Consider the following 18093-nt stretch of genomic DNA (forward strand, 5'->3'; position numbering starts at 1 on the left):
CTTTTCCTATTTGGAACCAGTCTGTTGTTCCATGTCCAGTTCTAACTGTTGCTTCCTGACCTGCATAGAGGTTTCTCAAGAGGCAGGTCAGGTGGTCTGGTATTCCCATCTCTTTCAGAATTTTCCACAGTTTATTTCCACACAGTCAAAGGCTTTGGCATAGTCAATAAAGCAGAAATAGATGTTTTTCTGGAACTCTCTTGCTTTTTCCATGATCCAGCGGATGTTGGCAATTTGATCTCTGGTTCCTCTGCCTTTTCTAAAACCAGCTTGAACATCTGGAAGTTCACGGTTCACATACTACTGAAGCCTGGCTTGGAGAATTTTGAGCATTACTTTACTAGCATGTGAGATGAGTGCAATTGTGCGGTAGTTTGAGCATTCGTTAGCATTGCCTTTCTTTGGGATTGGAATGAAAACTGACCTTAAGTAACAATAAATAGCTCCTTATATCTAGACATCAGCAGAAACACATCAGTACAGCTGTACTGGCTGTTAAAATGCTGAAATTCTTTCCTGTCCGTTGCCTCCCCACAACCGTGAGACTTCCTAGGCAGCTCGGTTGTAAAGAATCACCTGCAGAGCAGGAGGGGACGATTTGCCCCCTCCCCCATACTGGATGTGGAGAAGGAAATAGCAACCCACTCCAGTATTCTTGCCTGGAGACTCCCAGGGATAGAGGAGCCTGGTGGGCTGCTGTCTGTGGGGTCGCACAGAGTCGGACACGACTGAAGCGATTTAGCGTGCATGCATGCCTGCATGGCAGGAGACATCAGAGACCTGGGTTTGATCCCTGGGTGGGGAAGATTCCCTGGAGGAGGGAAAGGCTACCCACTCCAGTATTCTTCCCTGGGAAATCGCATGGACAGAGGATCCTGGCGGGCTGCAGTCCACGGGGTCACAGAGAGACACGACTGAGTGACGGAGCACACACAGCCCTGTGTATTCTCTCCGCCACCCCCTCTGGGGTCACTGCCCCAGAGTTCCCTTTGATTCAGCAGCTGAAGACGTGACCCTTGTTCTATAGTCTGAATGTCTGTGTCTCCCTAAAAGCCATATGTTGAAATCCTCCCAGTGGTGATCAGTTTCGGAGATGGGGCCTTGGGAGTTGCTTCCCTCACAAGGGTTTATCATGAATCGTGAATGGGATTGTGGGTCTTCCCTGGAGAGATCGCTAACCCTTCTCACCGGAACCTCAGGTGAGCCTTCCCTCTTCCGTGCTGGAGAAGCACGTTCCAACACTGTGAGAAACGTGTTCTGTCCTTTGTGAGCTACTCAGACTACGGAATTTCATCCCAGTAGCCCGGACGGGTTGAGACACCTTGTCGGGCCCCACACACGGCTAGGTTCCTGGGTGGCGGTTAGCTCCCCTTCCTGTTGGGCTCTGCCTGGGTCTTCTGTTGTTCCACCATCTGAAGATCAGCCCTGCCCAGAACTCCACACTATCTTTGGCTCCTGTCCTTCCTGAAGCTTTTGTCTCAGTTCTGTGAGCTACCCTAGTTTTGCGAAATCTGATTTCTTTAACTGCTAACTGAAGAACTCCAAGTCAATCTTCATTTTACCAAACTCGAACCTGAGATAAAAGACATGAGAGCTTGTCTATCTTACCCAGAGGATTACTAGCAAAGTCGGCCCTGGAATTCAAACATCTTCACTCCCAGGTCAGAGCTTCTCCCACTAGAGTGCATCGACCCCTTTCCAAACAATACCAGACACACAGCCTGTGCTTGTACCGGATTTTCACTTTACAAAAGGTATTCAAGTACATTGAAAGCAAAAGCGAAGTCGCTCAGTCGTGTCCAACTCTTTGTGACCCCATGGGCTGTAGCCTACAAGATTCCTCCATCCATGGGATTCTCCAGCCAAGAGTACTGGAGGGGGTTGCTGTTTCCTTCTCCAGCGGAGCTTCCCGACCCAGGGATTGAACCCGGGTCTCCAGCATTGCAAGCAGACAATTTTACCGTCTGAGCTACCAGGGAAGCTCAACAACACCATCCCGTTTTAAATACGTCAGCTCTGCAAGGTAAGACTCATCACAGAGGTCAAATCGTAGTGTCCTTCGTGGCTCTGGTAAGCCCCCTTCTCACAGTCACCCTTCACGGTCTTGTACCAGTGACTGAGACGTTCCTCGTTCTCTAAAGTCGGGACTTTAAAAGCACCCAAGCTTCTCATGTGTGATAACAACCTGGCAGTGTGCGCATGCTGTATAATAGGTCCTACTCATAATTCACAACAGGACTGGAGCAGGCACGAGAGATCGCACACGTGTGCACACACACGCACACGCACACACACGCGTGCACACACACAAGCACACACACACGGACACACACGCACACACGTGCACACTCACACACACGCGCGCACACACATACGCATGCACACACACGCACAAGCACACACGCACGTGCACACACACGCACGTGCACACACACAAGCACACACACGCGTGCACACACACAAACACATACAAACGGACACACACATACGCGCACACGCACGCACGTTCACACACACGCGCGCACACACATACGCATGCACACACACGCACAAGCACACACGCACATGCACACGCGCGCGCACACACACAAGCACACGGACACACATGCACGCACACACACATGTGCACAGACATACACACATGCACACGCGCACGCACGGGCACACGCACGCGCGCATGCACACACACGCACACGCACATACACACGCATGCACACACGGACACACATACACACGCGCACGCACGCACGCACACACGGTAATTACATCACTTTACACATGAAGAAACGGAGACCCAGGGAATTAAATCCCCAGAAAGAATCAGGGGCAGATATTACTAGATTCAATATCATCTAAAATAATAACACCATGGAAGGAGAAGAAGCTTTACTGAGAGTCATTTGGATACTAAGTCGTGGAGTCATTGAGAAAGCCCACGTGGACACTTAATATTTTAAATATAATTTTACCAAAATAACTTATATGTGCAATTTTAAAATCTGCGTGTGTATGTGTTTACTCGTGTCCTACTCTTTGCAACCCCAAGGACTGTAGCCCACCAGGCTCGTCTGTCTGTGGGATTTTCCAAGCAAGAATACCGGAATGGGTTGCCATTTCCTACTCCAGGGGATGCTCCACACCCAGGGATTGAATGTCTTGCATCTCCTGCATTGGCAGGCAGATTCTTTTCCATTGAGCCACCTGGGAATTTTAAATAATACTAAAAACTTGTTAAAAAAAATATTGTCTTGCTCGCCAGAGGTAATCACTTTTGACTCTTTTAGCAGTTTTCTTCCTGACATTTTCAAATCTCTGGATTTCTCAATCTGGCACATACACCGCTGTGTGTTTAATAAGCAGTGTTAGCCGCTATTTCCATATTTCCTATTACGGTAGAAGAGGATGTAGCTTTTTCAGGCTGCCATCATCCCCTCTTCTCATCTTCCCAAGAGGACTGGATGACACCTTTTGGTTAACTCCATTTGCAATGTTTTCATTCCTACACTATGCGAGTATTCTTATAAAAGCATCATAATGTATTGCGATCCTTTTCCCTTCTACATTTAGGTTTTCTCTGAAGTTAGTAATTGTCTTGATTTTTCCTTTATTTTATCTGCCTTTTCCTTTCTGTTACTCTTTCCAGCCTCCTCCAATAGCATCTCCATGCAGCGTTCTGAAAGTCACGGACATCAGGTAAAAGTGCTTTAAAACGTCCCTTCTTCTCCAGCAGGCTTCCCTTCAGACCCGCCCAGTTGTCATCCTGGTCTTGATTTCCTGCCCAGCTTGGATTTCCTCCTTCCTTTCTCCAAGGTTGGGTCCCTGTTTCCTGGAGAGTATACCTTCCTCTTTCTCAGTGTATTCCCTCGTTTGGGTTGACACTTTCTCCAGGAGTTTTCTTTGGTTAAAAGATGGTTCGGGAACTTCCTCATGGTGCAGTGGGTAGGAACCTACCCGCCGATGCAGGGGACATGGGTTCGACCTCTGGCTGGAAAGGCTCACGTGCTGCAGAGCAGCTAAGCCGGGGTGTCACTGTTACTGATACGCGCCTGACGCCCAGGCTCTGCGAGGAGGCACCTCCGCGATGAGAAGCCCACGCACCACGGCAGAGCGCGGCCCCGCCGCAGCGACCAGAGAAAGCCCGCACACACCAACGGAGACCCGGCGCAACTAGAAATCTTTTAAAAATTGAAACACAAAGTGGTTCAAGAGCAGCGGCACGGTGCTGGCAGCTCCACACAGCTTGTCTCTGGGTCCTGCTGCGCCCGTCTGCCTGCCTGACCTGGACATCGGAACTGTGATTATCCCCCCCAGGTACTCCTCTAGGGGTCCTCTCCTGGATATCCTGTTCTCAATTTCGTCCATGAATTTTACTCCCTCTTTTTTGTTGTCTAGTGTTTTAATTTTTTTCTTTCAGTTTTATTGAGATATAACTGACATAAAGTTGAAGGCATACAGTAAATTATTTGACTTACATACATCATGAAATGACTCCCACAATAAGCTTAGTGAACAGTCAGCATCTCATATAAATAAGGAGATGATGACAGATATTCGCTCACTGTGAAGAAGGCCATTCTTTAGTGACATCCTAAGACAGGTGCATGGGGGAAGGTGGGAGATACATTTTTGAGACCTTGTATGTCCTTATGTTCAAATTTCTTTTACTAGTTTGGCTGTGCATACAGTTCTAACTTATGGACTTTGCTGGTGGTCTAGTGGTTAAGAATCGGTTAAGAATCTGCCTTGCAATCCAAAGGTTTGCAGGTTCAATCCGTGATCAGGAAACTGAGACCCCACCGCTGCAGGGCAAGCGAGCCTGCACACAGCAGCTGCTGAGCCTGAGCGTGCAGAGTCAATGTCCACAACTAGTCTGTGCACTGCTGAGACCACGTGCGGCAGCGAAATAAAAAATAGATTTTTCAAAAAACTTTTGAAAAAGAATTCTACCTTAGAAATTGTTTTCTGTCAAAACTTTGAAGGTATTACACCAGAATCTCCTGCTTCCAGCATTGCTGTTGCAACAAGGAAGCCATTCTTGATTTTTTGGTCAATCCCACCTCAGGCAGGATTGTGTTTCCCTCCTTTGGGCTCTTAAAGTGATTATTGTCTACTTTTGCCAAAAAAAACAATCGCATATTACTTTGAGAAGGCTCTTTTATGGCTGTCAACTCTGGTCGATATTTAATGCGTTTCTTTCCTCCCTGCCCGGGGTGAAATGCATGCTTCTTCGGAGGCAGGATAGTGGTCAAGGGCAGGGGCTCTGGCAGGGTCTTGGCACGATCACTAACCTTGCACAAGTTTCTGAATCTCTTTGTTCCTGGTTCCTAATTTGTGAGATGGGGATGGTGAGAAAACCTAGCTAATGGGCATGTTGTGACTATTAAATGAATTAGTTCATCCAGCCTAACGAACCCATTAAGCCCTCAGAAGAGTGTCAGGCCCCCAGTGGGTTCTCTCTGTGCCAGGCACCGCTTTGTGCCCGCCACTCTTCATTCTGTCCTTTGTATAACAAAGGCCTAATACATATATGTGTGTGCATTTAAAATGTACTCACGTGAAATGGCACAGAGAAAATACACCAGAAATTAACTATATAAGGATTTGCAAAAAAGTGAGTCTGAAGTGTCCAGAAAATAATGAGGAAAAGATACGATTTTTTGGCTAATGTGTAATAAGTACTTTTTGTCTTGTCTCCATCAGCTGTGCACATTGATGAGCAGTGGGGGTGAATGACTCTGATCGAACTCTAATAGCATCATTTATTTATTTAGACTTTTTGATGTGGACCATTTTTAAAGTGTTTTTTGAATTTGTCACAATCTTGCTTCTCTTTTTATGTTTTTGAGTGTTTTGGTGGTGAGGCATGTTGGATCTTAACTTGCTGACCGAGGGCTGAACCTGTAACCCCTGCATTGGAAAGCAAAGCCTTAACCACTGGAGCACCCGGGGAGTCCCTCTAACAGCTTGAGTGTCTTACCCCTGGAAGCACGCAGGCTAATACGGCCTGCAGAGTCTATAATCTTATGCTGTATTGCTGTACTGAATTATTTTTTTCTGAGTATTAGATTTGCCATTATTTAAATGGGAAGGATCTACACCCTCGTCAAGCCCATCAGCGTGATTAATTAGCAGTCTAATGCTTTGATCGTACAATAGTGGGGATTCGACAAAGGTCTGTCAAATTACATTTATTTCAACAAGGATCAGAGCGGGGTGGGGGCTGGGGTCCCAACTGGTTGAGGATCTTTCTGCTCTGGTTCTTCCTGTGTAAAAATCAATTATAAAACTCCTTCAGAGAAGCAGATGTGCTAGTGTTAACCGCGCACTCAGGACCTTACTCATAACAGGGGTGAGGTAAGTGTTTGCCTCGTGGAACCGAATGCAGTCCATCCGCGATGCCTGTTTCCCGTGTGGCTGTCATCAGTCGTCCCGCTGAGTCCACATGGGGAGCGTGTGCTGGCTGTGTGATCAAGGTGACAGAGCCTCTGCAGCCATCCGTTTAGTTACATATTCCTTCAGTCACAAGTACCTATCCAGCAGGAACATCTGGGAACTTACTCACGGAGAGGGAGGGACAGAAAACACCGAAGCCAGTGAATAGCTCACATCTTGTCATTGGTCAGGCTTCCCAGGTGGCTCAGAGGGTAAAGCGTCTGCCTGCAGTGCAGGAGACCTGGGTTCGATCCCTGGGTCGGGAAGATCCTCTGGAGGAGAGCATGGTGACCCACTCCAGTACTCTTGCCTGGAGAATTCCCTGGACAGAGGTGCCCGGTGGGCTACAGTCCATGGGGTCGCAGAGTTGGACAGGACTGAGAGTCTTTACTTCACTTCATGTGGTTGGTGGGGGATGGAAGGGAGGAGACCAGGAGGAGGGAGAGGAGGAGGGAGGTCAGGGAGGAGGGCCCAGGAGGACATCTGAGCAGAGGCTAAATGAGGGCAAGGCCGGCCGGGGGACTCCCTGGAGGAATGGCAGAGAACCAAAGACGCCTTTTCTGAGGACAGAGCACCTGCAAAGGGCCCGTGAGGTCTCAGGAGAGAGTGAGATGGGCACAGCTTAAGTGCGAGGTCAGAGGGATCGCTGGGTCCAAACACAGCGAAGCGTCCAGGCAGAGACTTGGGACTTTGCGTGAGAAGGGGCGTTCAAAACACAAGAGTGACCTAGTCAGACGTCACTCCCAGGAGAATCTCTCAGACATCCAGGTCTGTCTTTTTCATTTGCATCCCTCATCTGAAAAAACTTTTGTTTATGATTTTTATTTTTCATTGGAGGATAATTGCTTTACAATGTTGTATTGGTTTCTACCATACCAACAACGTGAATCGGCCGTAAGGATACATATATCCCCTCCCTCTCGAGCAAAATTTTGTTTCTGAGAGGGAGAAGAAGAATTTTTAAGGGACAGTCATTGTGCTTTCAAAGCTTCCTGAAATAAACTTTCATGCATGATCTTCACCACAAAACTATGGTGATAGACACGTATTGCCCACTTGGAAAAATAAATGCAATCTTGAAGAAATTAAATAAGAGAAAGGTGTCTCGTGGCTCACAGCAGGTCCCCAGGAAGCACTGCTTTTCCAGGATGGGGCTCAACATGCTGCACGTTTAACGTGCTTGATTTCCTCAAGCACCGCACCGCAGTCCGTATGGAAACCTGGAGAAGGGCCCGGGAACACACAGGGCCAGAGGCATCCCTTGCTTCGAGGCGGTTCTCCCCAGGGACTCAGCCTTAAACTGGGGGAGAAATCCTGACAAACTCTCAGCCCATTCCAAACCTCCTGTGACGTGAGCTTGCCGAGTCTGATCCATCAGCACCGGTGATAATGAAGTACTTTGTGACAATCTGTGATGAGAGAACTGAACACGGTCTCAAAACCTGTTCTTACACCACAGGACAAAAACGCATTTTCATCTCGGAGGTTTCAAATCCATGATCAAAATAAACATCCATCTGATCTTTGAAAGTAGATTTATTCCTGGTGTACAATTTGTATTCCTTTGTAACACTTTGTATTCCTTTGTAACATTTTATTTTCATGATTTTATTCAATTCTTCAACTCAGTCACAAAGAGAGGAAGTAAAAATTCTGTTGGTGAAGCTGTGAAATTCTGATAAACTTGAAATATATCTCAGAAAGGCATTCCTTTAAAATTTTATGAGTATATTTTATACGTTTGAACTTCACAATTAAAATGATTGGTGGTCCACCCCAAGTCTTTGGGACTAACTGAAAAAAACTAATTGACTTGACTGACCTTACAGTCATCCCTTTTTCCCCCCGCTCATTGAATGATGCATGCGAGTGGAATTTTCCTCAAGTCTCAATGCATTCTTTTTGTTTTCCCCGAACACTGCCATTGAATTACAGCTGCTGCTTTTCGGCACAGTTGGTCTTGCTGGGGTGGCATTCTCCTGCACCCTCACCCAGAAAAGCTTCTGTTATCCCTGGAGCTCACGGCATACTGATTTTCATACTGAATTTCTGTCTGTATAGTTTTCTAGTCAATTCTAGAAAGACTCGTTAACAAGACAGACTCTAGAAGGGTTGAACACTGTGAGCATCTTCATCTGGAGTTAGTTAAATGAGGCGGGGGAGAAAGAAGGGTCGGTCCCTGCAGCCAGGAGACACTCACCCGCGGTGGTGGACTCGGATGCTGGGAAGCGTCTGGGGGACTAGCTCCTCTATTGATGCTTCCAAGGAAGACATCATCCACGTCATTTCACTCCTTCAAACCCCCTCAGACTTCTGGAAGATTCCAGGGAAGGAGAACTACCCTCGTCTGCCCCCTTCCTGCTGACAGCCTCACTTGAGGAAAGCCTTTCACTCCTAGAGGCCAGATGGGCTCACAGAGGACAAGGCCTATACCCTCGTGATTTTGCCTGCAGGCCAAACAACACGAGGCGGGTAGCAAGGAGAGAGAGAGGAGTGGGGAGAGAGAGAGACTTTAAATCAAAGCTGATGAGTTATGAAAGACATGCAAACGGCTTTGAAAAAGACAAACGCCCTTCCTGCTTAGCTTTGAAATGTTTCCATGCAGATTTTTATAAAAGTTTAAATAGCTTTAAAAATATTTTTAGCCAAATAAACCATGTTCATTGTGAAAAACTGCAAAGGGAGAAACAGAGGAGAGGAGAATCACCCGATACTGACCTGCTTGAAGCGGCCACTGTGTTCAAAACGGTCTCCTCTGTAGACAGGGGTCTCTAAGTGTTTTTAGAGATGTGCTCATACTTTCTATAATTTGTAAACTTTTCTTCTCACTGACCATCATTCCCCCATTTTAAGCCACTGTGTTCAAAACGGTCTCCTCTGTAGACAGGGGTCTCTAAATGTTTTTAGAGATGTGCTCATACTTTCTATAATTTGTAAACTTTTCTTCTCACTGACCATCATTCCCCCATTTTAAGCCACTGTGTTCAAAACGGTCTCCTCTGTATACAGGGGTCTCTAAGTGTTTTTAGAGATGTGCTCATACTTTCTATAATTTGTAAACTTTTCTTCTCACTGACCATCATTCCCCCATTTTAATTAATCTCAATGCTTTAAAAATCACCTTAAACCTCCAAGTCCAGGGGTCCAAGTGGGACAGCATAGATATTTTTAACAAATTCCCAAATTTGTTTTAAAAAAACAAAAAGCTATATAAAATGTTTAAACAAAAGGTATTAAAATACATTGTTAAACCAGTAAGAAAAAAATTTTTTTAATCCTTAGAAGGCAAAAATGAGTAAGAGGCAGGAACCCAGAGGTGAGCAATCACACAAACACGCTTTGTCGTCAGGCGTCTGCCAGCCCCGGAGGCTGCTCAGCTTAGACAGCCTCTCAAGGGCAGGGTAGGGCCCCCCAAGAGGGAGCTCTTCCAGGAGACCCTCACATAAAGCTGGGAACCTGGACAGATACGTCATCAAAGGAAAGGAGAGCCAGAGATAAACCCACTCTCAGAAACAGACAGTGACGTGTTGCTCGGGCTTGTCTTTCTAATCCTGGAACTGGGTGAATGAGTGGGATGTGATATTGCAGAGAAGGTACAGCTCTAAGCCAGTCCTCATTCATGCTTGCAGTCTGAGTTCATACTGTGTGTGCATGTGAAAGCCTCAAGGCTAAGAATTGCTCTGAATTAGTCACATGTTGATATTGTCCTTCAACATCTAGCAGAAGCAAACAGGGTCCTTTCTAGAGGAACTCACTCTAACTGACTTTGCTGTGCTTGGTCGCTCAGTCGTGTCCGACTCTGCGACCCCGTGGACTGCAGCCGGCCAGGCTCCTCTGTCCATGGGATTCTCCAGGCAAGAACACTGGGGTGGGGTGCCATGCCTTCCTCCAGGGCATCTTCCCAACCCAGGTCTCCAACATTGCAGGTAGATTCTTTACCATCTGCACCACTCTAACTGGAGGTCTCCAATAATTCCACAGATACAGTTCTAAGGAATATGAATACATGGTCAAAAAAGTTAACAAAACACCTAGGAAACAAGAGACCATGAGCAACAGCCAGCAGAAATAATACAAATATGGTAGAATTAAATTAGATCTGCAGACTTTAGATAGTGCAACTCAGAAGCGATTTTAAAATGCTTATAAAACAAAAGATGTAATTAAGAATATAAGTACGAACATGAGATTATAAAAATGACTAGGCACATTGAGAAGAAAAAAGGCATTTTGAGAAAAGAAAAACTAATATTTAAAAGTTAAAAACTCAGTGGCTCTACAGAATCAATACTAGAACACATACAATTTTAAAAATCAGAAAAAGAGCAAAATATAAAATTAACAAACAAAATTAATATACTTCATATACACACAATAATGTAAGAGTGAATCCCATTTACAATAGCAAAAACAACAACAAAAAAAGAAAAATTACTTAGAAATAAGCTCAACATGAATTTTGGAAAATCTACATGAAAAAATGCTAAAATATTCTTGGAAGACGTAAGCTTAAATGGACAGGCATCCCTTGTTCTTCAATAAGTTAACTTTAAAAATGTCTTATAAAGCCTCCATAAAGATACCAAAAAACTTTTATCTTAAAATGAGATAAATTAATATTAAAAATCACATGAAAAATAAATAAGCGAGAATATCCAAGGAAACACCAAAAAAGAAGGGCCACTGAGGGGTAGGAATCGGCAGAAATCACTGAGAGTCAAATATATCAGAAATCCATTTAAGGGCAAGCATGTGGCACTAACTCATGAGTAGAACATGGATCAGAAGATTAGGCTACAAAGTACAAATACACACACACATACATACACACACACACACACGTATATGGAAATGTATGATAAAGTTCACACCTGCAGTCATTGGACCAAAATAACTGGAAAGCCTTTAAGAAAGATAAAATCGTACCCCCAACTCACCCTGTACAAAAGGAAAAAACACCAAACAGGTAAGAGCTCTAATTATAAAGACGAAGCCATGCAAATACTGGGAGAAAACAGGTGAGTTCTTTTGAAATCTGGAAGGAAACTCTGAAGACATCTGAAATCCCAGTAAAATAAAAGATTCATAAATTCAACTAGGTATAAATGAAAATATTTTAAAAGAAGCTTTACAGGGCACAAGACTCTCTGAGCAAAGTCAAAAGGCAAATTAGAAAGTGGAAGAAAATATTTGTGGTGTAAATTGCAGATCAGAACTAATATCACCAACGTGTGAAGAACTCTTAAACAGCAAGATGAACACTCCATCCAGACATAGTGTTACAAAGACTGCTTAGTTCTTACCCTGTGTTTATCTGCTGACGGTTCTGCTTCTCTGAACCCTGACTGATACAGAAGGCTCCACTAAGACAGTAAAATTTGAGCTAAAAGTAGAATGTGTTGGATTTCTGGAGTGAAATTCGGTTAAGTATGAAAATGTAAATTGCCTCTGCTATCTTGTAACTTTTTTCCCCCTGCAGTGCTGCCTTTCAGAGATGCCTGTTAGAAGACAAGCTCCCCTCTCCCTATTGCCACTGATCATTTTCCTTTTCTTTCCTTTTCTGAGTTGTGCTGGGTCTTCGTCATGACCCGCAGGCTTCTCTAGCTGTGGTGCACGAGTTCCGTGGCTTCCCAGCGTCATGTGGCATCTGAGTCCCCCGACCAGGGATCAAACCCTTGTCCCCTACCCTGGAAGGCGGATTCTTAGCCACTGGACCACCAGGCAAGTCCTGCCACTGGCCATGCTTTGTCTGAAAAAGCTAACGCTCTGTGCTCTCTGGTTATACTTACACATCTAAACTGCTGTGCTCGTCAATACCAGCTCAGAGTATCTGAGATGCATCAGAATCATTTCCTCAGCTCATTTTAATGATATGGCATACAAATAAAAAATATTTACATTTGAGGATCTAGAGGATGAAATTTTTTTCTGTTGTCTATTGTAGGTTCTCCAGCTGGGGCTCCAGTAAAATCTGATTAACAAGAGAAAAACAAGCCAGTTTACAAACATGTGCATTATGCATACATATGGGAGTATCCAGTGATGAGTAATCCCAAGTGGTGGTTAGAACCTGGGCTTGTAGCACATCATAACAAAAGAGCAATACATTTTTAGAGAGTGACAAAGCAGAAAAGATTGAGTTTCTAGGGATGGCAAACTGTGGGACTACAAATACATGGGGCAACTTTATAGAAGATAAAAGGGTTAGTGAGCATCATTGTCATGACAACATCATCCCCATCATCTCCATCCCCATCATCATCACCATCATCCCCATCACCATCCCCATCAACCCCATCCCCATCATCTCCATCATCACTATCATCATTATCACCATCATCCCCATCCCCATCATCCCCATCATCACCATCATCCCATCATCACCATCATCCCATCATCACCATCATCCCCATCACCCCCATCATCTCCATCACCACCATCATCCCCATCATCCCCATCATCCCCACCATCATCACTGCCATCAGAGTAGCCTTTGATGATGAGCTCTCAGGGTGTGTTGGGCAGCTTCCTCCTCATAGCTGCCCCAGGGGAGTCACTCTCACTGGCCCTGTTTTACAGAGGAGGAACAGAGGCTCCAGGGGCTTCAGGAGCCCTGGCATCACAGCAGAAAGGGATACCTCTTGTTTCCCTCTTCCACCTTGGAAACCCTGCCCCGCCTCGATGGGTAGGAAACACTTTCAGAAGAGGAATCAAGGTGATCCGACAGCTTAAGGACAAATCACATGTTACGTATTGACGCTCCAGGGGTTCAAACCTGTCCCTCGATATTCAAGCTTGTGTTGCCAGTTCCCGTGCTTTGAACTGAAGCTCTCAGAGACGAGAGCCCATATAGGAACTGAAAATTAAACCCTGTTTAGAACAGATTAGCTACTACTTGGATACTAGTATGGGTGGTTCACTCTTGCGTTCTTCTGCAAAGACTTAACTGTTTTGTTTGTTAAAAAAGAAGAAGAAGCAAAGGTCTAGTGAGGTTTGCTATGTAGATTCCTCTGCTGCCGTCTTATAAACTCCTAAGGGACTAGAGCTGTCTCTGGGGAGTAACTTCTGCCCTTTATGGACAGAAGAAGGGGAGGGACACCTTTGCAAGTCTGTATTCTGCTTTTAAACAAAGGGAGGGCGGAGAGTTTTTCTTGTACCTGCTTCTTCTCATTTGCCTTCAGTTCAAAAGAATCTTTACACCAAAGTGTCATATTTGGGGGTGGCATATTCTGCTACCCTGCAGAGAAATGATCAGATATTGTCCTTCATAAAATAAGTCCTCAAAAAAAGGGGATGTTATAGACTATAGTGGAACAACAGCAGTACTGTGAATCTCAGCATTCATCCATGTAAAAGTTAGAGGGGAAAGGACGGATAGGTTGTTGCTCAGCCGCCCAGTCAGCTCTTTGCGACCTCAGGGACTGCAGCATGCCAGGCCTCCCTGTCCTTCACCATCTCTCAGAGTTTGGTGGTGATCACAAGGAATGTATAGGAAAACTGACTCTAAGGGAGAAAACCTTCAAAATGTGTGTGATCTCTGACTCAGGAGATGCAGCAATTATGCTTCTAGAAATCATCCTAAAGAATGATCGTCGCTGTAGGTGAACTTTATTTTTTCAATAATGTTATTTAATTTTCTTTGTTGGCCATAGCACCAGCTTGCAGGATCTCAGTTACCTGACCAAGGACTGAACCTGTGCCCCCTGCAACGGAAGCACGGAGTCTACCACTGGGCCACCAGGGAATCTCCTATGCATGAATTTTAAATGACAAGGATAACCACAAGAGCAAACAAGCAACTTGTGTCTGACGTGCATGAAAAAAAGCTCTGGAAGAGTATATGCCAAGGTGTAAACCACAGCTTTCCATGGGGGGTGAGATAATATACATTTTCTTCTTTTTGTTTCTCTCTGTTGCTAATGTTCTCTATAATTATTATGCCTGTCTTTCCTAATTTCTACAGAAGTTATTTTTATTTTTTTTTAATTTGTGGGTGGGTCTTTTCTGAGTCTGAAAGCATTTTAAAATGTTCTCTGCTCCAGGAGCAAAAATTGAAATTCCAGGGAAGAGGAATCTAGTTGTAAACACAAGTGCTGGGGCAACATTAAGAAGCTGAATCTCCCTCCATCCTCAGACTATCTGTTCTGCTTTTAAGCCAGGCCTCCTCCAGCCCCACTTCTGCCATGAAATGCTTCCTCCTGCGTCATGTCGACACCTGCAAGAGGCCGAGTGCATCTCTGCTAGGGCAGCGAGCCTGGAAAAAGCGAGGGTGCTTGCCAAAAGGCAATTCAGATTCCTCCAAAGTTCAATTGTTTTCCATTTCACTAGATGACCTCCTGGTCTTCTCCTGCGCAAGAATTTCCCTAAAACTTGGATGCTTTGTTGGCCTCAGGTATGAATCATCTGGAAAGAAGTGATTCTGAGAATAAACATCTTCTGTACCAAAAATATGTCAGAATCTGAGTCAAGTACTAGCCCAAGTCCCTGGACAACCCTAGGTCCGCCCAGGTGTGGAGAGGGTGAGACAGATGCTGCGACGGACGATGTGTGAGAGCCAGGTGCCGAGGTCTGTGGGGTCCCATCCATCATGCGAAAGCATGTTTGCAGCAGAGCCTCCAAGAAATGTTAGTGATGTTTTGCAAGCATTAAGAGACAGAGTCTTCCTCACAAAAAGAAACTTCAAAAGATTCTCTAAATGTCTTCCACAAGACTCTCCCTTTGGAGAGCAGCAAGTGAGCAAACGGATTAGACTAACATTCTTACAAAACTTATCACTGGGTAAATATTTGAACGCACACGTCTTTGATTTCAAAACCATTTTGTTTTTAAAAGCCATGTGATGCTGTCACCAAATCTGTCAGTGTTTTAAAAACCTTTTTCATCACAATGAAAACAAATTTATATCATTGACTTGGCAGTAAAGAATCCACCTGCAGTGCAGGAGGCTCAAAAGACTCAGGTTCGATTCTTGGGTCGGGAAGATCCCCTGGAGAAGGAAATGGCAACCCACACCAGTATTCCTGCCGGGAGAAATCCCAGAGACAGAGGAGCCTGGTGGGCTACAGTCCATGGGGTCGCACAGAGTCGGACACAGCTTAGTGACCACTCCGCCACCACACACATATACACATTTACAAAGAAAAGCCTCACAAAACAACACACGCTTTTGCCATGTGTAAACAGATCATTTCTAGTATCCTATTTCCTAAGATTTTGTTTCTTCTTTCGTTTATTTTTTGAGGCTGGTTTCCACCTACTCAAATTATTCCACAACCCAATTAATGGATCAAAACCTCCCTACCTCATTTACATAAGCTGATTTGAAAAATTTTTTTTCCAAAAAATTAACTCTTAAATTTTCATGGGTTTATTTTTCATGCAAAATTGTCTTTTTCCCAATACTACACCATCACCACAAAAAGACAAGCGAGTTTGTTCTGTGCTTGTCTACATTTTAATAAGCTCCTCGTTCAGACAAAACCTTCTCAACCTTTTACAATTAAGTATTATGTCTTTAATTCCTTGGATAGAATCCTTTTTGCATGAATCATATAGACACTGAATGTCCAAGTCTTTAATATTGTGCTGCTTTGGGAAGCAAGTTCTCCAAGTAATCCTATATAAAGTGGGGCAGAAGACAGCATGTTCCTAAAACAGAGCATCCTAGAAGTTATCAAGGTTCTCTGTGGGTTGATTGCCTCATCTGCAAGATAAGGTCACTCTACTGGACTACTGGGAGGTCTGTATAAAATAATCTGGGGAAAGTGCTTGACTCACTGCCTGGCACGACATAGGTTCATTCTGAGACAGGAGCCATCATTATTTTAAATAAACCCTTTGTCTTTGATGACGTTCTCCAGGAAACAGAGCCTGAAGCAAGTGTTAAGATCCTAACACCACTTTCCCTGTGGTCCAGTGGTTAAGAATCCACCTGCCAATTCAGGGGACACAGGCCCGATCCCGGGTCCAGAAAAACCCCACCTGCCATGGAGCAGCCAAGCCCATCAGCCGCGACCACTGAGCCCTCCCAGCCCCGAGCACATGCTGCACAGCAGAAACACCATCGCCGTGCCCGCTCGCAACGAGAGAACGCAGCAACACAGACCCAGAGCAGCCAACGAATCAGCAAATGTGCTGCAGACAGAGTCTGACCTTATCTTGGGGTGCAAGCCCTCCTCCCCGCTCTGCATCCGCTGTTCTCTCACACACACCTGCGTGTTCCAGACACAACGGATGGTTCTGGCCACGGCGATGCTGTCTCAGCCATCCCCAGCTCATCCCGCCCTGGCTCGGGTGGAGGAAACCGACAGAGAAAAGTGGCCGTGCTGCCAGCTGTCCGTCAGCGCCGCTGCTGAGCCGGTCTTAAGGTGACAGGGCGGGCATCGCTCGCATTTCTAGGCTCACGAGACAGAGGCGCCATCACTTCCTGAGAGTCCAGGCGAGTGGAGTCGGCCTGCCCTGACAGCGAGTCCTTGGGAGAGGCAGTTGGCCTGGGGACAAGGCCACGTGTCCCGGGGACAGCAGGTGACTGCATCAGGATGACGTGGGGCTTTAAGGCAAGACCTGAAATGGAGGGCGTCTGGGACCCACTCTCCAAGGAAGCCGTTAGATACCGTGAAACTCCAGGCATGACCGGACTTGTGGGCCTGACAGAGGAGCTTCCAGCCAGAACTGACCGGGGCTGGAGAGGACGCAGGAGACATCACTTCTCAGTGTCCTCTGGGGTCCTGGAGAGGATCCGGGACAGAAAAGGGACAGAAACTGAAAAGCTGATGAAATTAGAGTGTGGTCTGCACTTTAGTTAACAGCATGGTAATGATTTTCATTTCCTGGTTTTGATGATTGTAGTATGTTACGGAAGGTGTTCACCTAACAGTTATTTTGAGTCAGGTCTACCATTGAGAACCAGCTAGAAAAATTGGAATTAATTGTTGAGGTGCAGTTTGCATGCAGCAAAATGTACAAACTTAAGCACAGAGCTCAATGTATTGTTTTCTTTCCTTTTTTAAAAATTGAAATATAATTGATGTACAATGTCATGTTAATTTCAGGTGTACAGCAAAGTGGTTCAGTTTTATGCGGGCTCCAAAGGGGAGGCGGAGCGCGCCAAGGCTGCGCACTGTCACCCCGCTTATTCAACTTATACGCAGAGTACATCAGGAGACACGCTGGGCTGGAAGAAACACGAGCTGGAATCAAGACTGCTGGGAGAAATATCAGTAACCTCAGATATGCAGATGACACCACCCTTATGGCAGAAAGTGAGGAGGAACTAAAAAGCCTCTTGATGAAGGTGAAAGAGGAGAGTGAAAAAGTTGGCTTAAAGCTCAACATTCAGAAAACAAAGATCATGGCATCTGGTCCCATCATTTCATGGGAAATAGATGGGGAAACAGTGGAAACAGTGACAGACTTTATTTTTCTGGGCTCCAAAATCACTGCAGATGGTGACTGCAGCCATGAAATTAAAAGACGCTTACTCCTTGGAAGGAAAGTTATGACCAACCTAGACAGCATATTCAAAAGCAGAGACATTACTTTGCCAACAAAGGTTCGTCTAGTCAAGACTATGGTTTTTCCTGTGGTCATGTACGGATTTGAGAGTTGGAGTGTGAAGAAGGCTGAGTGCCGAAGAATTGATGCTTTTGAACTGTGGTGTTG

General features: G+C 45.3%; 1 long non-coding RNA gene across 2 annotated transcripts; it reads left to right on the top strand.

Moving 5' to 3' along the window:
- The first annotated feature begins 12014 nt into the window (after nucleotides 1-12014).
- On the top strand, nucleotides 12015-17733 carry LOC138990780 (uncharacterized). Of its 2 annotated transcripts, none has more exons than XR_011466880.1 (3): nucleotides 12015-12153; nucleotides 14085-14306; nucleotides 17484-17733. It is a non-coding gene; the product is annotated as an uncharacterized lncRNA (long non-coding RNA). The 2 variants fall into 2 exon arrangements; XR_011466881.1 differs by lacking the exon at nucleotides 17484-17733 and adding an exon at nucleotides 16293-17008.
- The last annotated feature ends 360 nt before the right edge of the window (nucleotides 17734-18093 follow it).

This window comes from Bos mutus, chromosome 14 (assembly GCF_027580195.1).
Source record: "Bos mutus isolate GX-2022 chromosome 14, NWIPB_WYAK_1.1, whole genome shotgun sequence".
NCBI classification, from domain to species: Eukaryota; Metazoa; Chordata; class Mammalia; order Artiodactyla; family Bovidae; genus Bos; species Bos mutus.